The sequence below is a fragment of the Ailuropoda melanoleuca genome, chromosome 12, assembly GCF_002007445.2.
Source record: "Ailuropoda melanoleuca isolate Jingjing chromosome 12, ASM200744v2, whole genome shotgun sequence".
Classification (NCBI taxonomy): domain Eukaryota; kingdom Metazoa; phylum Chordata; class Mammalia; order Carnivora; family Ursidae; genus Ailuropoda; species Ailuropoda melanoleuca.
This window is the reverse complement of record NC_048229.1, coordinates 41,075,388-41,102,185: the sequence shown is the minus strand read 5'-3', so window position 1 is coordinate 41,102,185 and position 26,798 is coordinate 41,075,388. Positions and strand designations below refer to the sequence as shown.

General features: G+C 41.8%; 1 non-coding gene and 1 pseudogene across 1 annotated transcript; one reads left to right on the top strand and one right to left on the bottom strand.

Moving 5' to 3' along the window:
- Nucleotides 1–3,063: 3,063 nt before the first annotated feature.
- LOC100474993 overlaps nt 3,064–26,798 on the bottom strand; it is a 35,051-nt pseudogene continuing 11,316 nt past the window's right edge.
- On the top strand, nt 25,296–25,400 carry LOC117795377. The gene has a single exon (XR_004619344.1). It is a non-coding gene; the product is annotated as a U6 spliceosomal RNA (small nuclear RNA).

The following is a 26,798-nucleotide window of genomic DNA, read 5'->3' as shown; positions in this document are numbered from 1 at the left end:
GTTCAGCGTCCGATTCTTGTTGTGGGCTCAGGTCATGATCTCAGGGTCGTGGGATCCAGGTCCACACCCAGCTCTGCACTCAGCAGGGAGTCTGCCTGAGTTTCTCTCTCCCTCTGCACCTCCTGTGCCCCCCACCCCACTCTCTCACTCACTCTCTCAAATAAATAATCTTTAAAAAACTAAATAAAGTGAAAACTAACTGGGGTCACATAATTCACAACACAAGCTGAAGGATAAAACAGGATTCTTTCAAAGATGCTCACAGGCGCACGTGTGCACACACACACACACACACACACACACACACAAGCATTTGGTAAAATTCAAGGTCCTTTTACAACAAAAACTCTTTATTTTTTGAGATTTATTTATTTATTTAGAGAGAAAGCGGCGGGGGAGGGGCTGAAGGCGAGGAGAGACAGAGTCTCAAGCAGTGTCCCTGCTGAGCACAGAGCCCTAACATGGGGCTTGATCTCACAACCCTGACATCAAGACCTGAGCTGAAATCAAGAGCTGGATGCCCAACCGACTGAGCCACCCAGAAGCCCCTACAACAAAAAACTCTTTAGCAGGCTGGGAATAGAAAATAAATACCAATAACCTACTGCAAATGTAATATTAACTTTAAGATATTAGAATTTCCTTAATCATCAGCAAGAAAGATACATGCATCCTTATTTCTGTTCAAAAATGTACTAGAAATATTAGCTGAGGGGCGCCTGGGTGGCACAGCGGTTAAGCGTCTGCCTTCAGCTCAGGGCGTGGTCCCGGCGTTATGGGATCGAGCCCCACGTCAGGCTCCTCTGCTATGAGCCTGCTTCTTCCTCTCCCACTCCCCCTGCTTGTGTTCCCTCTCTCGCTGGCTGTCTCTATTTCTATCGAATAAATAAATAAAATCTTTTAAAAATAAAAAAAAAGAAATATTAGCTGAGTAAAACATGTAAGATAAATAAGAGGAATAAAGGATGGAAGAGAAGAATCAAAATTATCGTTAATTATGTCATAAAACTGTCTATATAGTAAACCCAAATTATTATAAGAATTCAGCAAAGTTGTGTTTTATATAAAATAAATACACAAAAAAGCAATTTCATCCCTATATGCGTATGATAGACATTTTCTCTTAAAAATATCACTTTATAATAACCATTAAAATACAAATAAATACATCTAACAAAATATATGCAAGGCTTCCATGGAGAAAAGTATAAAATGTCATTGAGAGACATTAAAGAAAACTGGAAAATGTATGCCACATTCATGAAAGGGAATAACTAATACCATAACCAAAATCAGACTGATTCTCCAATCTAATATGTAAATGCAATGCAACTGTAAATCAAAATCCCAACAGGGATTTTCATGGAACTTGATAAGATGATCCTAAAATTTATATAGAACAGCAAAGGCTAAGGATACCCAAGAAATTATTGAAGAAGAGCAAGAACACCTAGATATCAAAGACTTATAGTCAAACTATAATAATTAAGACGTGATACTGAAGCAGTAGACCAATGGAATACACAAAAAGAACATACATAAATGCATAAAGAACACAAGGCCTAGGAGCAACTGGGTGGCTCAGTTGGTTAAACCTCTGCCTTTGGCTCAGGTCCTGATCTCAGGGTCCTGGGATCAAGCCCCACATCAGGCTCCCTGCTCAGGGGGAGTCTGCTTCTCTCTCTTCTTCTGCTTCTCCCTCCCCCCCACTTGTGCTCTCTCTCTCTCTCTCTCAAATAAATAAATAAAATAAAATAAAGAACACGAGACTTAAACATATGTGTGAATTTGACAAATGATAGAAAGGGACCTAAAAATATCAGTGGAGAACAGAAGTTCTCTTTTTTTTTTTTAAAGATTTTATTTATTTATTTGACAGAGATAGAGACAGCCAGCAAGAGAGGGAACACAAGCAGGGGGAGTGGGAGAGGAAGAAGCAGGCTCATAGCAGAGGAGCCTGATGTGGGGCTCGATCCCATAACACGGGGATCACGCCCTGAGCCGAAGGCAGACGCTTAACCGCTGTGCCACCCAGGCGCCCCAGAAGCTCTTTTTTTTAATCTTCAAATCACATTTTATTATTGGAAAAGTTATTTACATTTTTAGGATTGCTGTCAAATAATTTATTTCTTTGAAATCTCAAAATATGTTCTAGTGCGTTCAGGAGCAAAGATCTACCAGTGTTACACACATTAAGAAAATTATCAGTCATCATCAGGGAAATACAAACCAAAACTGTGATGAGACACCACTTCACACCTGTCAGAATGGCTAAAATTAACAACCCAGGAGACAACAGATGTTGGAGAGGATGCAGAGAAAACGGAGCCCTCTTACTACTGCCAGTGGAAATGCAAACTGGTACAGCCACTCTGGAAAACAGTATGAAAGTTCCTCAAAAAGTTAAAAAGGATAGAGAAATACTGATTTGAAGGGGTACATGCACCTCAATGTTTATAGCTGCATTATCAACAATAGGCAAATTATGGAAAGAATCCAAATGCCCATCCATTAATGAATGGGTAAAGAAAATGTGGTGTATATATATACAATGGAATGCTACTCAGCCATCAAAAAAAAAAATGGTATCTTGCCATTTGCAACAATGTGGATGGAGCTAGAGGGTATTATGCTAAGCAAAATAAAGTCAGCAAGAGAAAGACAAATACTATATGATTTCACTTACGTGTGGAATTTAAGAAATAAAACAGATGACCGTAGGGGAAGGAAGACAAAGAGAGAGAGAACAAGGGAAGCCAACCATAAGAGACTCCCAACTATAGACAACAAACCGAGGGTTGCTGGAGAGGAGGAGGATGGGGGATGGGCTCAATGGGTGATGGGCATTAAGGAAGGCACTTGTGATGATGAGCACTGGGTATTATATGTAAGTAATGGATTACTAAATTCTACTCCTGAAACCAATATTACACTACCTGTTAACTAACTAAAATTTAAATAAAAATCTAAAACAACAAAAAAAGAAAACCTACATTACATTTCTAGCTGGACTGATTAAAACCTACACGCCTGTGAAGTCAGTGATCGTGCTTAATGGGGCTCTTATGAATCAAGTACAAAGTCGTGTATAAAAAACGAATTGGAAAACCTCAAAGAATTTTCAGACAGACTTAATTTTTCACAATTTTCCCAAAGCCAGTCCTGATGCTTATTTAGCTTATGGTCTTCAGGATGTACCTGCTTCCACTCATTGATGCAAAAAAAAAACTCGTTAAGAGTCGTTGCCATATCTGCCCATCCCCAAACCTCAATCGGATACCTCCACTGCTTTGTCAGATATTCATCTGAGAACTTGACAGTGGTTTTCGCTCCAAGATCATAGAGACCAAGAGGTCTAAGAGGCTCTGACACATCTCTCCTGTCTGGGGTTCTTGCTACCTTGGCCGAAGGATACTTCTCCAGAAATCTCCAAAGCACAGGCGTTGCCATTTTGCCTGAGGTCTGACTGAGAATTACAGTAGCAATGAGGAGTTTCTGTGGATCATGGAGAGGTGTCTCTTGGACAAAATTAAAAGGTGACCAAGGAGGTATCCACTTCTTAAAGGCTTTGCACCGTGGTGTGAGCTAAGACCTTCTTTGTTATATTTGCTGGAAAAACATAGGCTCGTTTTCCTTTTTCCTATTTGTGTCCCTGGAACGGTATCTTCTTGACATATTTTCAGAGAAATAGTCTTTCTCAGTTTGTGAGCAGTTGTCCATTTCAGAGCCACATTTTCAAATGTCAGTATGCAAATGTTCCTTCCTTCCTTCCCCCAATTTCTACTTTTGTTTGTATTTCCCCAGCTTCTAAGAAGGTTTCCTCACACTTCTCGTTGTGCTTCTTCGGTTGAACATAATTTGTTTATGGTGCCAGAAGTTATTTGTTCAAAACAAAAATTTCATCCTGAATTCAATGATTTTTTTTAAAAAAATCTCTTTTCTTCATTGGTTACATCGAGGGGCTTGTTGCTTGCTCCGGCGTCAGAAATGGAGATAAAACTTTTTTTTAATCAAGCTGACTTTCCTGTACAAGGTTCACTTTCAGCATCTGCCTTATTAAACTCAGATTCTCTTTTCCTATTACTTTGAGCAGAATCTAGAAGACCCTTCCAGGGGCGCCTGGGTGGCACAGCGGTTAAGCGTCTGCCTTCGGCTCAGGGCGTGATCCCGGCGTTATGGGATCCGAGTCCCACATCAGGCTCCTCCGCTATGAGCCTGCTTCTTTCTCTCCCACTCCCCCTGCTTGTGTTCCCTCTCTCGCTGGCTNTCTCTGTCAAAAAAAAAAAAAAAAACTAAAAAAAAAAAAAAAAAAAAAAGAAGACCCTTCCAGCACCCTGTTTTCATTTTCTTCATTTTAATTCCTTTCAAAATAGTCACCTTTCCTTTGGACTTTCTAACCGTTCCAGAGTCAACATCATTAACACCTTCATCTTCTTTAAAGTTAGATAATCCCCTGCTATTTTACCATTCCAAACTACCACTTGGGAGGGGAGAGGCATCTTTTTTCCACCAGCTTCGTGTCTTGAGGTTCCAGTTTGAATTGTTACTTTGATTTTGCATTTGGGATGTCAAAGGTGCTATACTGCAATCTTTGTATCTGGACCTGATGCCCCTTTTAGAAGGTACAATAAAATCAAAATCTTCTGGCATAAGACAAGTCTTTCCATTTTTGTGAAGATAATTAGCAAGTGCACTTTGGGATCTGATCAAATATACATCCTATCTTCCTGCTGTTTTCCCTGATCACCTTTGCTTCACAGCACATGGGACAGACTCACGTCGTGGACAGACTCACGTCGTGGACAGACTCACGGCATTCTGTAGTGGTAGTACCACTACCAATGCAAGCAGAAGCAATGGATTCTTGCAGCACGGGATTCCAATCACTGCTGCTTTTTATCCCCCATTTGTTTCTCATCTCTCCTCCCACTCTTTTTTTTTTTTTTTTTTTGAGATAGGGAGAGAGAGTGACCGAGAGAGCAAGAGCAGGGGAGCAGGAGAGGGAGAAGCAGGCTCCTGCTGAGCAGGGAGCCCAATGCAGGACTTGATCCCAGGGCCCTGGGATCATGACCTGAACCAAAGGCAGACGCTCAACTGTCGGAGCCACCCAGGCGACCCTCCTCCCAATCTTTTCAATCCCAGAGCAACGTCTTCCTCACAGAGGTCATAGGGCTGGTCTGGGGTGAAGAGCCCACTGGAGGTGACCAAGGGGGTAGCTCCGCAGTCCCTCAGGTTCAGACCATCCATCCCAGCCTTGCCCTTGATGTGGGCTCCGCGGGCAGCAATGGAGCCAAGAAGGTGAAATGCCTTAGGAGAGGAGCAGAACAAGATGCGAAAACTTCTTCAGCTCAGAGTACTAGGCTGAAACCAAGACAGTGCAAGTCTGTTGGACTCCACAGCGGCTTTCTGGCCACCCCCTCAGCCACAGCCAGCTGCCATCAGCATGATTCAACCAATCACATCCCAAGCAGCTCTTTAATAAATGGTGTTGGGATCACTGATCACCTACAAGGAAAAACATGAAAAGTTTATCCCTACCTTAGGTCACAGAAAATCGATTTTGCAGGTGAAGTGAAGTTCTGAATGTGAAAAGCAAGACTTTAAATTTTTAGAAGGAAATATAGGAAAATAGTTTCATGACCTCAAGTAAATTTTCTTTAACAAGAGGGGGAAAACCACACACCATCAAGAAAAGACGGCTATGTGTGATTACATTACAATTTAAAGTTCTACATAACAGAAGCACCAAAAACGAAGTGAAAAGACAGACTCAGAATGAAGGCTTTCTGCAACCATACAACTAACAAAGGAATAATAGCTTACCTATGTAAAGAACTCCTACAAATCAATAAGAAAAGAGGGGAGCCTGGTTGACTCAGTTGGTAGAGCATGTGACTCCAGGTCTCAGGGTTGTGAGTTCGAGGGCCTCAGTGGGTGTAGAGATCACTTAAAGATAAAATCTTTAAAAAAAAAAAAAAAGAAAAAAGAAAAGAAAAACAATTGCAACAGGCAAAGAATAATAGTGTTCACACTCAATAATTACCTAAAAACACTGGAAACATGGAGGGTTGACAACAGAGCAGGTTTATGGCAGCACAGATAGGAAGGAGAGGCAATTTCTCATTCACCAATGAAAAAGATAGTGCCTGAATGAAAAGTCGAGAGATAGCAATGCAAGTATGGTATTTAGAAACATCAGCTAAAAGAACTGAGAGTGTTTGACTGGGGGAGTGGAAGTAGAAAAATGAGACAAAGGGAGAGGTGGCAGATGATGCTGTTTTGCAGAATTATTAACTTTGAATAAAAATTGTAAAAAATGAAACCCCAGAAAGAAAGGAACCCAGGGGGAAAAAAAAAGATACCTCATGGGGCATGAAAAAAAACCTTTTAAATTGTAACTGTTTTCAGAGAGAAAAGATATTTCATCAGTAAAACAAGAGTAGGAATTATAGAAAAAGGACACTCAAAAAATATGTAAGAGGGGCACCTGGGTGGTGCAGTTGGTTGAGCATCTGACTCTAGGCTCCGGCTCCAGTCATGATCTCAGGGTCAAGAGATCGAGCACCGTATGGAGCCCCACGCTCAGAAGGAAGTCTGCTAGAGAGTCTCTGTCTCTCCCTCAGCCCCTCCCCCCACACACTCATTCTCTCTCTCTCTCTCTCTCTCTCTCAAATAAATAAATCTTTTTTAAAAAATAAGAAAATCTCCTGGAAGTCAACAGTTCAAAGACTCCATAAGAAAGATTTTAAAAAGGTAAGTCAAGAAAACTTTCTAGAAGGGAAGAGAGAGAGAAATAACATGTCCCAAACTGATCTCTTGATCTTAGTCTCAGAACTGCTTATTCCATCATCTTCCCCATATCTGTAAATGGGTTCATTCTTCCAGTGGTTCAGGTCAGACATCTTGTAGTCAGGCTTGACTTTTTTATTTCTCCAACACCCTACCTCCAATCCATCAGAAAAAACTCTGTCGGTGTCACCTCAAAATGTATCAAGATTTTCACCACTTACTATCTCCACTGGTCCATCTGGTTATAAGAATTCATCATCTTGTTGGTTTATACAACAGTGTCCAGACCAACCTCTTTACTTTAGGATGTGCACTCCCACTACCTATTTGCAATACAGCACACAGAATTATTATTTTAAAATAGAAGTTGGGGTGCCTAGCTTGCTCAGTCAGTTAAGTATCTGACTCTCAATTTCAGCTCAGGTCTCAATCTCAAGGTGGTGAGTTTGAGGCCTGCATTGGGCGTCACACTGGACATGGAGAATACTTAAAAAAAATTTTTTTAACAAAAATATAAAATGAAACAAAACAAAACAAAATGAAATGAAATGAAATGAAATGAAATGAAATGAAATGAAATGAAATGAAATGAAATGAAATGAAATAGAAGCCAAATCAGGTCACTCCTGTTTTCAAAAGCTACCAGTGATTTCCTATCTTAGAGTCGAAGTCTTTACAGTGGTCTACAAGACCCTACAAAATCTGGCTTCCTCCTATCTTTCTGACCCATCTGTTACTCTCTTTTTCTTACATCAGAACAGACACTGGGCTTAAGAATAAACAAGGTCATACTGTATACCGCCAAAGGGGCTGAAAGATCATTAACCAAATTGCTAAAAGGGTTGCTTCATCCCTGCTCATCCCTATCAACACCGACCTTGCATGATGTCCAAAGTTAAAAAACATGTTTTTTCCCCCTCAAGTATAATTTCTAGGCAATATCTTGTCGGAACCCTAAGGTCCCACAAACCCCCAGTCAAGAAACTGGATTTAGTCCTTTTTGCCTTCTTTGGACTCATCAATGTCTTAATTATTTTTCTTCTGTATTATCTTTAAAAACATTCTTAGTTCTTCTTAGATTACATTAATAATCTTTTCATGGGCATTAGTGTATGCATGCTTACTTAAAAATAGTTGCCTCAGACTTCTTTAAATTAGTGCTTTTACCACTTTCTAAACAATAGAAGAAACTTATCTCAATTTTTAATACCCTCTTGTTTTTTTCTTTTTCTTTTTTTCCTCGAGATTTTTTTATTTACTACTTGAGACAGAGACTACAAGAAGGAGGGAGGAGCAGAGGGAGAGGGAAAAGCAGAACCCCACCCCCACAGCTGAGCAGGGAGCCTGAGGCGGCTTGAACCCAGGACCCTGGGATCATGACCCTAGCAGAAGGCAGATGCTTAACCACCTGAGGCACCCAGGTGCCCCACTCTTGCCTTTTTCTCTAGACATCGTTGTCATATGTTCTACTTTTGTATATATCACAAATTTTATAAAACACTATCATTATTGTTTTCTACATAAGAAATGTTCCTTTATATTTCTCACATATTTTTTTTCTTTCTGGTGCTCTTCATTCCTTCCTGCAGTGTGTGCTCCTATCTGAGGCCGTTTTCCTTTAGCCTGAGGAAATTCCCTTTATTTCACTTCTTTGAAGGATATTTTTACTGGATATATAATTATAGGTTGGGTTTTTTCAGCACTTAAAAGATGTTATCCATTCTCTTGGTCTTCCTTAGTTTCTGTTGAAAACCCAGCAGTCTTCCCAGGGACTTCTGCCTAATGGCTCACTGGCCTGACCCGTGTCAAATGCTCACCCCTCGGCTTCAAGGCTGAGAATTCTAGCTTTTCCATATTTCCGGCCTCTACTATAGAGCAAGGTCAGGGAGAAGGGAGTTGGACTTGCTGTCGTCTGAAGTAAATGAGTGTCGTATTGGTGGTGTCAGAAGAGATGTATTCAAAAGACATTGTCTGGGAGTGATCTATAACGTAAGGTAGCTGTTTGAATGTGGAGGGAAAATTAAAGGATAACCCTAAGCTGTGTAGACTGAGTAACTGAAAGAGTAATGATAAAGTTCACAGAAATGTGAATATCCAGAATACCTTGTTTCGGGGGAAAGAGGAGTTTGGTTAAAACCTGATGAGTCTGAAAGATTGGCAGGCATAGAATTGCTACTGATTTTTCACATAGATATTGTATCCAGCCATCTCACTAGTTCTGACAGTTGGATTTTTCAGTTAATTGCCATGGATTTTTTAGGTCAAACAATTACAGTATCTGCAAATGATAGTTTTTGTTTTCATGTCAATATTTTTTTAAGATTTTATTTATTTATTTGACAGAGAGAGAGAAAGCACAAGCAGGGGGAGCGGCAGTGGGAAAAGTAGGCTTCCCGAGGAGCAAGGAGCCTGATGAGGGGCTTGATCCCACGACCCTGGGATCATGACCTGAGATGAAGGCAGTTGCTTAACCAACTGAACCATCCAGGAGTCCCATGTCAATATTTTTATACTAAAAAAATTTTTCAGGCATTGCCTCTTCATAGTATTGTGGTAAGAAGTCATTCCAATACTTAATTTTTTTGTATGTTTTGCCTCTATAACCTGCTACAATTTTCTCTTTATCCCTGGAAGTCTAAAATTTCATGACTTGGTGTCTTTTTTTTTAATTATTGTTGAGTTGAGTACTGAGATGGGTCAGTTTAATTTAGAGATTTCAGTTTCCTGAACTAGCTAATTATATCCCTCCTCAGCTTTTTCTGATTTCACTTTCTGGAACTCCTCTCATTCGAATGTTAAACCTCAGGAACTGATTTTCACTCTATTCTCTGTGTTCCCTTCTCATTCTCTCTTTCCTTCTTTCTCTTTCTAACCCCCCCCCACTCCCCGTTAAGGGTTCCCTTGTTAATGGGAATGTAAGAAGACCTTGAACTCACCTCCTCCATGGATACACCAAATCTATGCCTATTTATAGAGTAATTCCTCATGAAAAAGAACCAAGGGCTGAAAGTGACACCCAAATGGAGACTTCCAGGAGGCAGTTGGATAGGCGTAGGGGAGGGATCTGGGCTAAAGATACAGATTTAGAGACCAAAGTGTGGATGCTATTTAAAGTCTGGAACAGAGAACAGATCATCTAGTCAAGATTTGTACCTGGCATTTCTCTGCATATAAAAGGGTTACTAGGTGGCTCAGTTGGTTAAGTATCTGACTCTTGATTTCAGCTCAGGTCATGATCTCAGGGTTATGGGATCAAGCCCTGCATCAGGCACCATGTTCAGGGCAGAGTCTGCTTGAAATTCTCTCTCTCTCTCTGTCTCCTTCTGCCCCTCCCTTCACTCACGAGCTATAAATAAATAAATAGATAGATAGATAAAATCTTTTTAAAAAGGTTATGGTGAGCCAAGATGTGGCAGCCCAGGACAGCCTTACTGATCCCAGTGTGACAAAACAAGGGGTTATTTCCTGTGTAGGCCCTGGTGTGAGAAAGTTTCAGAACTGGAAATGTAAGGAATGGGAATACAGAGAAGAGACCCAAAGACTGAGTCCTGGCATATCCAAAATTTAAAGGTTGGGGCAATGAGGAAAAGCCAGCAAAGAAAAATGCAGAAGAGTGAATGGTGATGAAAGAAATGGGCCAAGATAGTATGTTCTCTGAAGCCAAGGGTTTATGAAGAGTTTGAAGAAGGAAGGAGTGACTGTGTCAGATGCGGCAGGCTGGTCAAGGAAGATGAGGTCTGAGAAATGACCACTGGATTTAACAACACAGGGTCATTGGTGACCTTGGCAAGAGCCCCTTCAGCAGAGGGGAGTGAGGGCTGAAAGCCTGTGTGCATTCAAGAACGAATATGACATCTCTTTCAAGGAGCTTTGCTCTGAAGGGAGGAGAGAAGTCAGTCATCACCAGGGAAGGATACAGGGTAAAGTTGGGGTTTTTTTCATCTTACAATGGGTGATATTACAGCAAATGTATATGGTGGTGGGAATGATCCAATAGATAGGGAAAGCTTGATACAGAACAGGGAAAAACTGCTGGAGTCAGATGCTTGAAAAAGCAAAGGAAGATGGCAGTCCAAGCCACAGGAGGGAAGGCAAAGTACACACAGAGGGATGCAGTCCCTGTGTAGCCGTGGTGTAGAGGTAGCAATGGGAAGTCCACAGGTTCTCTCCCACCGTTGGAAGTGGAATGAGAGAGAAGGGATATGAGGCTTCAGGAAGAGGAGAAGTTGTTAAACAGTCATCTAGGTGAAACCCACTGCCTTCTTCCCTCAACTCTGAATCCAGAGAAACCAAGCTATTTTAAGGACCTGCTGCTCTCAGTACACTATCCGATGGAAAGGGTTTTTATATATTTATATTTCGTACCTAATCTTTACCATGAGATAACAGAAGTGATGAACATTCCTTACATAAAGTAATGACACTGTACTCCCCACGGTCTCTTCTCTCAACTGCACAATTTAAGAGCTACTTACACCAAAATAATCCTTATACACATCAAACCCATTACTTTAAGAAGCTAGACTCTTCTAAGGTGATGAGCCTAATAATCTGTATGAATGAAATTATGTCCCAATTTCTTTACAAAGTATGTAAAGAGCAGAACTATGATTTAATGCCAAGTGTGTTTTAAATCCTATACCTTAAAATGCGTCATGCTCACATAAACAACTATATAGCAGCCTGGAAATTCAGAAGCAGACAATACAGCTTTCAGCATCAATCACAAGTGTTCATTTCCTCCATGCCAGCCCTGTTTCTACAGCCCACTCATATAGGATGATGAATAACTTCCATAAATATGATGCTTCTGAGTAGATTTTCTCCACCCTCGTTGGTGTTGGGGTTAAGAGACCAGGACACTCTAAGAGCCGAGGAAAAGTATGTATCCTGCTCCCCCTCCCCCACCATATACACACACAGTAAGATTGTAAGTAAATATACTGCTGACAGAAACTGTTCTAGACCAAGAACCAAGATCCCAGAACTTGGATCCTATCCCTCACTACACTCACTACACACACACACACACACACACCAGGGAGCAAGGGCTTGATCAGCTACAGTGAGGATCTGGTCTGGACCAGGCTGTGATGTGACCTTCAGTTCTCTTTCTAACCAACTCGCTTGGGTCAGTCTGATGACCACTTTGGGCCTAACAATATTAATTTTCACTCTGTAGGGGTGCTGAGACACAACAGACTCAATGAATGTAATTATAATTATTATTATTACTTAACTTCTCTAAGCCCGTTTCCTAATCTTTACAAATGCAATGGCTCCCAATACCAGTGCCCATTTCCCTGAAAGGCTGCAGTAAGTATCCTGCGAAATCACATACACCAAGTATGGGCAAATTACAAGATGCAAGATGTTCGTGGGAGCAAGAGACATTGCAGGAGACCTGAAAGGGCAGGAGTGATAAAATCATTTCTTGATACGAGGAAAACGTTTCTATTTTGCAGAAGTATGCTTTCTCAAAAAAGAGCCTGGACCAAAAATAAATAAATAAAGGACCAACTCAAAAGTAAATAATTGAGAGAGGAAAGTTAGAGAAAGCCCACCTTTGCACGTGGTGACAAGGCTTAAATTCCCCTGTCCAGTTTATTTCTCAGAGGTTATTCCAAAGAATAATCCCTTTTGGCTTGAAAAGCCAAAACTGGCTTTTCTCCAAGTATGGACCCAAGAACCACCTCCTTTTCACACCTTTGATGAGATTGTTTAAAATACAAATGCCTGGGACATTCCACCAAGGATTCTGATCTTTAGATCTGGATTTGAACCCAGAAATTTACATTTCAATAAGCTTCCCAGGTGATTCTGCTACCACCAAGTTCTAAGGACCACCACTGCAGACTGTCTGGGGGCAGCCCACTTACCGTGAGCTTGTGCCTACAGAAAAACTCCTAGTACTAGCTTCATGCTGAGCTGAGCCTTGGCTCATGCCCGGCATGCCACAGGCTGGTGTCTGCAGTGGTCTGCATCTCCCCTCAAAGCCATTGGTTGTAAAAACGGAAAGCTGGCTTTGCAAGAATGTTTCTTATTAAATGATTATACCACAAGCAAGAGTGCTGAATATCCTGATATAAGAATAAGAAGAATGGGAGAATAAGAAGAATGGGAGAATCTGCCGCGCATTTGCATTTTCGGTCAGAGAGAGGGAAGTTTACAATGTGTATCAAATGTTTTAAAAGTATACAAATCTTTTGAGCCAGCAATTCAACTTCCAAGAAAACCATGCATGCTTAGGAAATACAGAGATGTGTACAAAGCTGTATGTACAAAGATATTCACTGTGCCCTATATATAATAAAAAATCATTTAAACAACTCACCTGAAAATTGTAAACTGGCTAGAAAAATAACGGAACCATAAAATAAAATGCTATGTAACTACTACTGATAACTACACATATTTGCCAAACATGGGAGGGAGTTGGAAGGATATTGGTTAAACTATTAAGAGTCCATCCACAGATGACAAAATCTAACGGATGCTAAAACTAGCGGACAAAAGTTTAAAGACAAATAATATTTGCATAGTCTCAAAGATATTGATTAATACAAAGGGAAGATAGTAACTTTAGGGTAGAGAAACCCAGCAGACACCACAATAACCAAGTGATCACGGTTAATAAAGCCAGTAGGAAGATATCTCAAGATCATGAACCCTTGGATATGATGTGTTGAGAAAAGCACATTTCTCCGGTATTCTTACCAATGGTACATAACATCATTGCAATCATGTAGGAACACCTAACAAGCTCAAATCAAGTTATATTCTACAAAATAACTAAACAGTACTCTTCAAAAGTGTCAAGGTCAAGATAGACTGGGGAACCGTCACGGATTGAATGAGATTAAGGAGACACTATGATAAAAAGCGCTGTTTCATTCTAAATGGGATCCTGGAACAGAAACAGGACTTTAGTAGAAACACTGGTGAAATTCAGGTTAAGTCTGTAGTTTAGTTAGTAGGACTGGGTCAATGTCAATATCCTGGTCATTAACCTATAGTATATAAAAAGTTAGCATTAGGGAAAACTGGCTGAAGGATAGACGGGGAACTCTTTGACTCTTATATTCATTTTCTATTGCTGCATAACAAGTTGCCACAAAATTAGGAGCTTAAAACACCACCCATTTATTATCTCACGGTCCCACAGGTCAGAAGTCTGGAGCGGCATGGCTAGATTCTCTGCTCAGGGTCTCACCAAGCTAAAATTCAGGTATCGTGGAGGTCATGGCTCTCACCTGGGACTCCAGGTCCTCTCCCAAGCTTACTTAGGTTGTTGGCAGGATCCAATTCTTTGCAGTTACAGAAGGATTTTCCATTTCCTTGTTGCCTGTCAGCCAGGGGCCACCCTTATCTCCTAGAAGCCTTCCTCTGGTCCTTGCAACCCCCTCCCCATCTCACAGCTAGCCAAAGCGGGTCCAGTCCCCACGCTTCAAATCTCTCTGACTTCAGCCAGAGAACATTCTCTGCGTTTAAGGCCTCTGATTAGATTGGACCCACCTGGATAAATAAGGCTAATCTCTCCTTACCTACATCTGCAAAGCCTCCAGGGCCATCACCATAACACATTCGGAGGATTCTGAGAGTAGGGCATGGATATTTTGGGAGGGAACGTGTTCCTACAACTATATTTGCAACTCATCTCTAAGGCGAAAAGTAGTTCAAAATTAAAAATTAAAAAGAATGATAATCTTTTGATGCTGATACTTGGGGAAATTTGCCTTTTACTCTTTTTCTAAGTCTTCTGCATGGAGTTTATATTTCTGTAGTCATGAAGGGGGATTTCTCTGTTGTCTTGAGAGTGTGTGTGTGTGTATGTGTGTGTGTGTGTTTCAAAAATGCTGTGACAAGTGAGACTGCATAAGAAGATCCTGCGATTTCTTGGGATGCCTGGGTGGCTCAGTCGGTTAAGGGTTTGCCTTCGGCTCAGGTCATGATCTCAGAGTCCTGGGATCGAGTCCCACATCGGGCTCCCTGCTCAGCGGGGAGCCTGCTGCTCCTCCTGCTTGTGCTCTCTCTCTGATAAATAAATAAAATCTTTTTAAAAAAGAAGAAGATCCTGCGGACTTCTTCACAACCGGACTGGCCCAAGAACAGCAAACAAGAATGGCACTCGTGTACAGCCTCCCCAGCTCCCAGCTGCCTCCTTCTCAGGGAAACATTGCTTGGAACTCCACGAGAATTCTAAAACTAACTTTTCCTGTCAAGTGAGTCCCTTTGTGACAATGTCTTACCTGTCACAGAGATTCCCCTCCATATATTTTCTCAAGATACCTTGTCACTTGAGAAGTCCAAGGCACTTGCATTGTTTTCGCAATAAGTCAAAATGTTTGAATAGGTTGTTATAAACAAGCCTGGAAATGTCGTTTTCAGGGAGCCTTGCATCAATTTAGATGTTGTTACTCATTGAATAATGACAGCATCATGCTGTCTTCCTAAAATTCCAACATAGAGTAATGAGACCAATTACTGGGTAAACTCAGCCCTGAGGAGGCCAGGAGGGTGGATCTCTGCATCTATCCAACGTGGAGGGTTCAGAGAAATGGCAGATGTTGTAGGAAGGCTGCTGATGATGCAGGGCTCAGCCAGGAGCCTCAAATTTGGTATGAGGGGTGTGCTGGGAAAATGATAGGTGTTCATTTTTCCCCCAAAAGTGGGGGAGGCATGGATTTAAAGTATTTTCCAGGGATGCCTGGCTGGCTCAGGCGGTAGAGCATGTGACTCTCAAGCTCAGGATCATGAGTTCGAGCCCCCCATTGGGCGTAGAAATCACTTAAAAAATAAAAATAAAATATTCTCCAAATACAAAGCAATTGCCAACCCTTTGATAATTCTGCAAGGCATTAACCCTTATTCATGTAGTAAATATTTCTTGGTCATTGTTTCAGCACTGGAGATACAGTGGTATAGAGCTCGAAGTCTAGTGGGAAAGAGACATTAAACGAATAACCACTCAAATAGTTACAAAACCATGACAAATGCTCCAAAGGAAAAGTCCAGGGTTCAAAAAGAATGTTAGGGTGAAAGATCAGAAAAGAAGGATGCTCTGAAGATGTTAAGTTTTTTTAAAATTAAACTTCTTATTTTAAGATAATTTTTAAATTAAACTTATTTTAAGATAATTTTTAAATTAATATAATTATAGATTTATGTGCAGTTGTAAAAAAATAATAGAGCTTTTTTTAAACAGTTTTGAGCATTCTTTATATATTCGAAACACCACTGCTTTGTTGAATAGTGGGTTGCAGAGATTTTTCCCCCAGTCTGTAGCTTGCCTTGTCATCCTCTTCACATGGGCTTTAGCTGAGCAAATGTTTTTAACTTTGTGAAGTCCAATTTATCTACTTTTCCTTTTATGGATCGTGCTTCCGGTATCGAGTCTAAGAACTTTCTGCCTAGTTCTAGACCCTAAAGATTTTCTCCCATGACTTTTTCCTAAAAGCTTTACAGTTTTGCATTTCCCATTTTGAGTTATGGATCAAGATTCATTTTTTGCCAATTGTTCCAACACTCTCCGTTGAAAAGCTGTATTTCCTCTATTGAATTGCTTTTGCACTTTCATCAAAAATAAGTTGAGTATATTTGTTTGGGTCTACTTCTGGGTTGTCCATTCTGACCCACTGACCTATGTGTCCATCCCTCATTCAATGCCACATTGTCTTTATTACTGTAGCTGTTTAGTAGGCCTTCATATTTGGGTTAGAGTGATTCCTTTATTATTCTTCTTTTTAAAAATGCTTTTAGCTATTCTAGAGCTTGTGGCTTTCCATGTAAATTTTAGAATAAGCTTATCTACAGCCACAAAAAAAACAAAACAAAACAAAAAAACAAAAAAAACAACTTTGCTGGGATTTTAATAGGAATAGAATTAACCCTACAGATCATTCTGGGGAGAAATGACATTTCTACGATGTTTACAGGTCAAGCCCTCACCTGAGCAATCCCCCCACTCGAACTCCACACCGATCTTCATCCACCACTCCTGCAGAGCACAGAAAAAAATGGACAGCACAGGAAAGATCCAGCTGTCACTCTGTAGCTCCTAAGGAAAACAAATTGCCCAGATACTGTAGAAAGACTGTCAAGCAGTCGCCTCACTGAGTCACCTCAAGAGCACAGAGGCAGGCCTACACATGCGCAGAGCTGCCCCAGCATGAGCAGGTTGAATGGAAACAACATGCAATATGCAAACACACTCCCAGGAACTTCGCCTACAAAACTAACCCTGTAGGAAATTAACTCAAGGAACAGAGGAACACCTGCCCACACTGCTTCTCATGATAGCAAGTCAAAAAGAATATGCATTCAATAAAGCTCAAGGACATGATGAAAACAACAGAATGGTATCAGAAGAAAGATTGTAGGGGTGCCTGCCTGGCTGGCTGTGGTGGTTAAGTGTCCAACTCTTGGTTTCAGCTCTGGTCAGGATCTCAGGGGCATGAGATTGAGCCCTGAGTCAGGCTCTACAATGAGCGTGGAGCCTGCTTAAGATTCTCTCTCTCCCTCTCTGCGCCCCTCCCCCACCGCACTTGTGCCAACTCTCTGAGGAAGGAAGGAAGGAAGGAAGGAAGGAAGGAAGGAAGGAAGGGAGGAAGGAAGGGAGGAAGGGAGGAAGGAAGGGGAAGGAGGGAAGGAAGGAAGAGGATGGAAGGAAGGAAAAGAAAAAAGAAAAGAGAGAAGGAGGGAGGAAAGGAAGGAAGAGGAAGGAAAGAAGGAAGGAAGGGGACTGAAGCATTACAGAACAAGTCAATACAATAGACATGGAAACAAATCAGACCACAGCCAATGATCAAATTTATGACAGACAGGGAAAAAGGGGTTTACAGGAATGGCAGTGAACAAAGACCCAACAGTAAAAGAAATTAAAGCAATTGGAGTGAAATTTATGGCTATGGAGGTCAGGGGATAGGATGATTCGTGCCCCTGCTGTGAAAACCCAGAAAATGGAAAAGCAGTTTTCAAAGAAAACACTCAAGATAATTTCCCTGAATTTGAGAGGGAAAGTCTGCATACTGAAAGGGCATACCACATAAGAAATTTGACATAAGAAGTTTAATATTCTACTAAACCCATTGAACTTCAATCCTAAAGACTTCTTCGGGTACCGGGAAGAAGATTCAGGATGGCCTCAGACTTTCCCACAACAGCACGTAAAGCCAGAAGACAACACAGAAATGCCCTCCAAGTGCTGAAGGAAATGTGTGCACATGTGTGTATGTATGTCTGATATGATGCTTATTTAATGTAAATGGTGGTTATTTCTGCATGATGGGATTTGGAAAGGGTTATTTATTTTTAAAATTTTATCGTTGCAGTTCTCTGTATTATTTGAACTCTAATAAATATTGTTATCAAACTAAAAAGGTTCTGGGGCGCCTGGGTGGCTCAGTCAGTTAAACAACCGACTCTTGGTTCGGCTCAGGTCATGATCTCAGGGTCATGAGATTGAGCCCCCTGCTGGACTCCATGCTGTGCATGGAACCTGCTTAAGATTGATTCTCTCTCTCTCCCTCTGCCCCTCAACCCCCACCTGCATGTGCTGGAGTGCTCTCTTTCTCTAAAAAAACAAAAACACGGGCGCCCTGCTCAGTGGAGAGCCTGCTTCTCCCTCTCCCTCGGCAGCTTCTCCTGCTTATGCTTGCTCGCTCTCTCTCTGTCAAATAAATAAATAAAAATCTTAAAAAGAAAAGATAAAAAAACAACAACAACAACAAAAACCCACCACCATTTCAAACTAAAAAGGTTCTGGGACCCAATTTCCATGGAGTGGGAGCAGGGTTCCTTCACAACACAATTTTCGGGACACGAGCAGGGTGTCCCACAATTCAACTCAATCCTGACACTTTCTACCTGGAGTTGGCACCAGATTCCTTCCATAGGTTGAGAGCTCAGTCCTACAAGACTGCCTCCCACAAACTCCAAACCCCCCCCACCCTCAGCAATTTCAGATACCAGTTGCAAGCCAGTTTGTCTTGTGGGCTTCTGACCAAGAGGCTATAGATTAGAGGCTCCAAGGACCCCTGCCTTGTGTGGATTAATACGTGAGGGCAGCTCACAGAACTCAGAGAAACATTTTACTTACTAGATTACCAGTTTATTAGAAAAGTGTACAACTCAGGAAGAGCCAGAGGGAAGAGATGCATAGGGCAAGGTTTGGGGAAAGGGCACAGAGCTTCCATGACCTCTCCAGGCATGTCACTCTCCCCAAATCTCCACGTGCTCAACACTGAAGCTCTCTGAACCCCATCCTTCAGAGAAACATGGTTTTTATGGAGGCTTCATTACACAGGCAGAATTGATTAAATCATTGGTCATTGGCAACTGATTCAAACTTCAGCCCCTCTCCTCCTTCCCCCAAAAGTCTGAGTGCGGGACTGAAAGTTCCAACCCTTTCCTTACATGATCAGTTCTCCTGGCAACCAGCCCTCATCCTTAGGTGCTTTCCAAAAGTCATTTTATTTACCTAATATAAGAAAAACCCTTAAAATCCTACCACTTAGGAAGTTCCAGGGGTTGAGGGACTGTGAGCCAGGAATCACAGACAAAAACCAAATATATGAATAATATACATTTGATTATCTGAATGACAAACCATATATTTCTTTTTTTTTCCAAAATATCTATTTCTTATAAATCACAATATCAAGGGATGCCCGGGTGGCTCAGTAGGTTAAGCGGCTGCCTTCCGCTCAGGTCATGATCCCGGGGCCCTAGGATCGAGTCCCACATCAGGCTCTTTGCTCAGTGGGGAGCCTGATTCTCCCTTTGTCTGCCACTCCACCTGCTTGTGTGCGTGCATGCTCTCTTCAAATAAATAAATAAATAAATCTTTTTTTAAAATTAAAAAAATAAATCACAGTATCACATAAACTGATAGTGATTTTTCTTTAAAAATAATATTTAAAACAAATATGAAAAGATATTAGCAGTGCCTAGTCCTGATCGATAGGGATGTGGATAATTGTTGCTTTTTCTTTGACTTTGCTGTGCATTTTCAATTTCCAAAAATTAACAAGTAAATTCGTAAGAGTAGAGGAAAGAATGTTCCTAGCAAAGGAAATGGTATGAATGCAGAGCCTAGGGGCAAAAGGAGATGGGCATCGCTCCGAACTAAAAGAGGATAGTGTGGAACAGAAAATCCTACAATGTGAGGCAGAGGGGTAGAGAACCACCACCAGAGCTTGCTGGCCACTCTGGAAACCTGCAACGTCATGTATAAGCTTGCCCCGGATAGAAATTTAATCCACTCCAAGCACTTCACTTTCCATCCCCAGCCACCACTAGAAATATCTTTTTTTTTTAAGATTTTATTTATTTATTTGACAGAGAGAGAGACAGCCAGCGAGAGAGGGAACACAAGCAGGGGGAGTGGGAGAGGAAGAAGCAGGCTCCCAGCAGAGGAGCCTGATGCAGGGCTCGCTCCCAGAATGCTGGGATCATGCCCTGAGCCGAAGGCAGGCGCTTAACGACTGAGCCACCCAGGCGCCCCTAGAAATATCTTTTGAATACTTAAAAATGGACCATGTTCAGAGTTGTCTGCATGCCACCATGGCCAAAGCAGTGCACCTTGCAGACAGCTCTGTATTCAGCCCCCTACAGTACTTTCTGTCCTAAAATAGTCTTGCCCGTGTTCTAGAATAGTTGAGGGAAAGGGTTAAACCAAAGATATAAAATATGCCACATAGTTAAAATAATGATCAGTCAACTCCAACAAGCTACAAATGAAAAATTAGCTGTGCCCTAGATGTTAACCCCTGTTGAGTGTTTCAGAAAGTTTCTCCAGAAACCTTGTTCCCAATGTCAGCAAAGACAAGAGTCAAACATATGATACTAGGGGGCAGCACTTACCTGCCACAAAGGGGAGTCACACTGCTGTCATCTTTCAAACATGAAAAATAATCAGGACTCAAGAGTGAAAATTCTAGGAGTTCATACAAACAATTTGGTTTATAAATTTCAAACAGTGTTAATATTAGTTCATCATTTCCTTTTTGCTATTCAGTTTGCCTAAACTAAGTACAAGTTCATGAGCTCTTAACAGTAACACTCGTTTAGGGACGCCTGGATGGCTCAGTCTGTTAAATGTGTGCCTTCGGCTCAGGTCATGATTCTAGGGTCCTCGGATCAAGTCCCGTATTGGGCTCTGTGCTCAGCGGGGTGCCTATTTCTCCCTCTCCCTCTGCCCTTCCCCTCTTGTGTGCTCTCTCTCTCTCTCTCTGACAAATAAATAAATAAATAAAATCTTAAAAAAGAAGAAGAAGGAGGAGGAGAAGGAGAAGGAGAAGAAGAAGAAGGCGGCAGCTCACAACAGAATGAGGTCAATTACCGAGAACCATTAATGCCAGGATGAGAAGCCTGAAATCTATCTTACAGGCAATGAGAGCCACTTCAAGGTTCAATGGAGGGCTTTCCCATGATCAATGTGGTATTTTAGGGAGATTATTCTGGCATGGTAGGAGACTGAAGGATGAGAGGAAGCTCCCACGATTCCACTTAGCCTCCCTGTAAGGGAGCTTCCAATTTTTACATAAGCTTTGAGAACAGTTACCTGCCAACAACAGTTTCTGGATGAGTATCTCCAGGATGTTCACTGCTGCGCATACCTTGTTTAATTGGAAGAGATCACAGATAACCAAATAGCAGGCTGACATATTCAAGCTCTGTGTCTCAATGAGCTTAGAGAAGACAAGTCTTTACTCAGCCCATACCCACTGCGTAAGCAGGAGATGCCCCCCACTCTGCTCACTCTTCCCGTACCTCCAGACAAAACACCTGCATCCCCAGCTCATCTCATTTTGTTCCCATCAAGTCCATTTGTTAATATTCTTATGAGATCTGTGAGTACAATGTAAAGATCCTGATGCTGTTCCTTACCCTTGGACCTGCCATCAGTGCTCACGCTGTTAGGTCCTAAGACTTTGAGGCTTCAGACCCTTTTGCTTTGCCTTTCTTTGATTATGAAGGCAATGGCCACATCTTTACAGCTGAGACAAAGACCAATTTTTTGCATCTTGGGTCTCCACTCTTTACCTGTAGGGCTTCACCCTCTGTGACAGATGCTGTTGCCATGTGAGGGCAGTGAGTTGTTTCTACTCTTCAAAGCGCTGTAAATGCAGGGGCAAGTCTGTGTATTCTGCAAAATGGCCTCTTGAGAAAGAAGCCTAAAATGCACCCACTCCCTTTCTGTGCTTGGCATAAAACATACCCACCAGCATAAAATTAGGAGATTGTACCTCTAAAGGTTCAGTCTCAGACTTACGTTTATTTTATTAAACACTTTAAATGATAAACAGTTTGTTTATCAAATATTTATCAGTCTCCTAATACCTCCAAATAAATCCTTCGAAAGAAAAAAAAAAAGAATAGAAAATTTTGGGAGTGTCTTGGGTACCAGGCCCTCCTCTAAGCAGTTTCCCTACATGATTCATTTGATCTTCAAAACAACCCTTATAAGGTGAGTACTATCCCCATTTTACAGATGAGAAAACTAAGGTTGAAGAAGGTTAAGTCACTCAGCCAAGGTAACAGAGAATGGAAGCAGTGGACCCAGGATTCAACCTCGCCCCATCATCATTGTACTAGGCGGCCCACCTTACCTTCACATGCCTTTCAGGCTCTGAACAATAGAGCCCCACACTGCCTCCCCAACCTAGGACACATTTTCATAGCTCTTATTCTGTTACATATGCATTAAAGTTGTTTCTCCGATCTAATTTTATTATTTCAGAAACATAACATCCTAGAAAACCAACTGGCAATAGTTGCTAAAGCTGATTACACACACATTTTACAACCTAGCCATTCTACTCCAGGGTAAATACCAACAGAAACATGCAGGCATCTTTAAATTTTTTTATGTGAGTCTAGTTGACACACAGTGTTGCATTAGTTTCAGGTGTACGACATAGTGAGTCACCTTCTGTAAACATGACGCAGTGCTCACCACAAATGTAACTACCATCTGTCATGGAAGGGATAAATATTTACACAAAGAAAATACAAATAGCAATCAGAACGGGCAAGCTGCAACAACACACACATGAGTCTCACCAACATCATGTCGAGTGAGAGAAGCAGGGCACAGAAAGTACATGCTTTGCAGTTTCGTTTCTATGAAGTTCAAAAGCAGGCAAACTATCCAGCATGTGAGGAGTTAGGCTAGCGGTTATCTGCTTCCCAGGTGCAGGGGAACAGATGTGACAGAGGGGAGCTGAGGCCTTAGCACAAATCAAGGCCGTGGCACCAAACTGTCAGTCACTATGTTCTTCATAGCCATGCCCTCACAGTGGAGGGAAGCCAGTTTTACTCATCAAGGATGTTTTTGATGAAAAGAAGAAAGAAAAAGAAAGAAAGAAAGAAAGAAAGAAAGAAAGAAAGAAAGAAAGAAAGAAAGAAAGAAAGAAAGAAAGAAAAAGAAAGGAAGGAAGGAAGGAAGGAAGGAAGGAAGGAAGGAAGGAAGGAAGGGAGAAAGAAAGAAGAAGAAAGAAAATGTCCTTTTTTTGGAAAGATTTTATTTATTTATTTGAGAGAGAGAGAAAACAAGCGGGGGGGGAGGGGCAGGCAGAGAGAGAAAAGCAGACTCCCCACTGAGCAAGGAGCCCAATGTGGGACTCCATCCCAGGACCCTGGGATCATGACCTGAGCTTTTGAAGGCAGACGGCTCAACAGGCTAAGCCACCCAGGGGCCCCAGAAAAAAGAATGTTCTTGACGAAGCAGTAAATATTATTAACTTTACTAAGTCTTGCCCTTGAAGATACATCTTCTGGACATTTTGATTTAGTATGTGATAGGAGATGGCATGTGAAGTACGCAGAAGAACTTCTGTTACATACTGAAGTCCAATGGTTGTCTTGAGGAAAAGCACTTGAGTGATAATCTGAGTTATAAGCAAACCTAGCCACTCTTTTGATAAAATGTCATTTTTACTTAAAAGAAAAACTGACAAACTGGCAATTCAGCTTGGCTCCACCTTCTCCAGGGAGGAGTATCGAAGAATTTATGAACATATCTCAAAACCACCACAGTCTCCTTGGGAGTAAGCAAACAGGCTGTCCTCTCTCCTGTGGAAAGGCAGAGAAGCTAGGAACCAGGCCCAAGACTGAATGGTCAGAAGAGCCAAACTCCACAGAAGGATAAATTCCCAATGAAGGCAGGTCTGCTGCACCAAGGTCAGGGCCCAGTGGGAAAAAATGGAATGAAGTATCTGGATGGATGTCCCTGAAAATCTTGAATACCCAGATTCTCCTGAGCCCTCTGAGCCTACAGAAGTAGCCCACTCCTTCCCATTAAGAGCTAATCTCTCATTCCCCCTGGCTTGGAAATGGTGCAGAGGCTGCTCCCCTCCCCCACAAGACAATGTTCACCCACCCACCGCCATCTCTGCGGGGATGTGTATCCTCAGGACCTGCCCTTCCCGGCCACCAGGATTTTAATCTCCAAATGGTGATTTAATCTTAAAATTAGGATTGAGTCACAGTATAACCCATTGGCCTGATAAAGAAGGAAACGGACTATAGCCCAAAGAAGCTAGCATGTGCCAGTAAAAGCCAGGAGAGCACTGGTAAGATTGGTTTCTAGAGTGTTTGATCAAGAGGACTGGAACATAAGTTGAAGAAGGGAGAGTTTATCCACTTGCAAACACTTTCCCAAGATACAGGATTTAATACTCCATTAAGAATATTAATTGGTGGGGAGGCGCTTGGGTAGCGCAGTCGTTAAGCGTCTGCCTTCGGCTCAGGGCGTGTTCCCAGCGTTGCGGGATCGAGTCCCACATCGGGCTCCTCGGCTGGGAGCCTGCTTCTTCCTCTCCCTCTCCCCTGCTCTGTTCCCTCTCTCGCTGGCTGTCTCTATCTCTGTCAAATAAATAAATAAAATCTTAAAAAAAAAAAGAATATTAATTGGTGGGGTGCCTGGGTAGTTCAGTTGGTTAAGTATCTAACTCTTGATTTTGGCTCGGGTCATGATCTCAGGGTCATGAGATGGAGCCCCACGTCAGACTCCACGCTTAGCAGGGAGTCTCTCTGCCCCTTCCCCACCCACGCTCTGTCTAAAAATATTAATAAAATCTTTTTTTAAAAAAAAGAGGTGGGGGAAGGGATAATTGGGTGATGGGCATTAAGGAGGGCACTTGATGTAATGAGCGCTGGGTGTTATATGCAACTGATGAATCACCAAATTCTACCTCTGAAAGTAATAAAAAAAAATAGTCATCCTAAAAAAAAAAGGAGTATTAATTGGCAAGCTATAGTTTGGGGTTAATATTCTCAGTACCTGTATGATCTGACAAAGACTTATATCTAGAATACATAAAGAGCTTCTACAACTTAATAATAAGCAGACAATCCACTTTTTTTAAAGGGCTTGAGTAACAATTAACAAAAAACATCTGAATGGCCAGTGAGCACATGAACATTCATCAGCAGAATGCAAATTAACCACAAGAAGATACCTCTACCCACCCACTAGGATAGTTCATATGAAAAAGACTGACGTACTCCCCTCAGCAGCATATATACTAAAATTGGAACAATACAGAGACTAGCATGGCCCTTGTGCAGGGATGACGTGCAAAAAGACTGACATCACCAAGCATTGGTGAAGATAAGAAGCAACTGGAACTCTGATATTTTGCTGGTAGAGTGTACAATGGCACACTTTGGAGAACTCTTAGGCAGGTTGTTGATTTAAACTCAGCCATCCTAGTCCTAGGTATTTATCCAAGGGAAATAAAAATGTACATCCACAAAAAGCCTTGTACAAGAATGTTCATAGGAGTTTTACTTACATTAGTGGCAACATTGAAAACAGCCCAGGTGTCCATTGGCACAGAGATCAACTGTGGCAGAGTCATATAAAAGAACAGTATACTTGAGATCCATGCATTTCACTAAATAAAAATTATAACTTGATGGCATAAATAATCAAACCCCATTCTTCTTTCCAAACCTGTTCCTCCTATTTTTAAAAAATACTTTATGTATTTATTTGTCAGAGAGTGAGAGAAAGCACAAGCAGGGGTAGGCGGCAAGCAGAGGGAGAAACAGGCTCCCTGCTGAGCAAGGAGCCCGACGCGGGACTCGATCCCAGGACCCTGGGATCATGACCTGAGCCAAAGGCAGACACTTAACCAACTGAGCCACCCAGGCATCCCTTCTCCTATTTGTTATCTTAGCACATCACCATTTATTTCATAGTCTTTAAGCTCGACTCATTCTAGACTTCTCAATTCCTCTTTCTGCCACCTTCATCTACTCTATTACCAAACCCTTTAGAGTTTGACTCTCAGACCTTTCCCCTTATTTCATTACTAATGACCCAGGCTTAGTTCACACCCCTGGATTAATGAAATAGACTTTAATAACTGGACTTACCCATTCCTAATTAATTCTCTACAATGCCAGAGTGCCTGGGTGACTCAGTCAGTTAATTGTCTGCCTTCAGCTCTGGTCATGATCCCGGAATTCCATGACCAAGCCCCGAGTCTGTCAGGTTCCCTGCTCAACCGCAGTCTGCTTCTCCCTCTCCCTCTGGCCCTCCCACCACTCATGCCCTCTCTCTTTCAAATAAATAAAATCTTCTAAAAAATTCTCTACAATGCCAACTAGCATGATCTTCCTAAAATTCATAATTTATTATGCCACTTCCTCATTAAACATTCTTCAGTAGATTTACACTCCCTGTAAAAGAATATCTAAACTCCTAGCAAAACAACAAACCAAGTGCTACCTGATCTCCAGTCTATGAACACACCCAAGGAATGTAATGTCCCAAGTCAGCTAGTCCCCAAGTAGAGGCCCGACAATTCTCGTGTTCTACCTCATGAACTATGCATTCATGTTTCCAGTCCAGGTGGGATATCTTGGATTTCATAATCATCTTGATCCAGTAACAAACGCTCATCCTCCCTACTCCCTGCCTCAGGGAGAGGAGTCTCCATCTCCAGCCACCAAGACTAAAAGTGTGGAGGGACCACCTTGCCCCTTCCCTCTTTTCC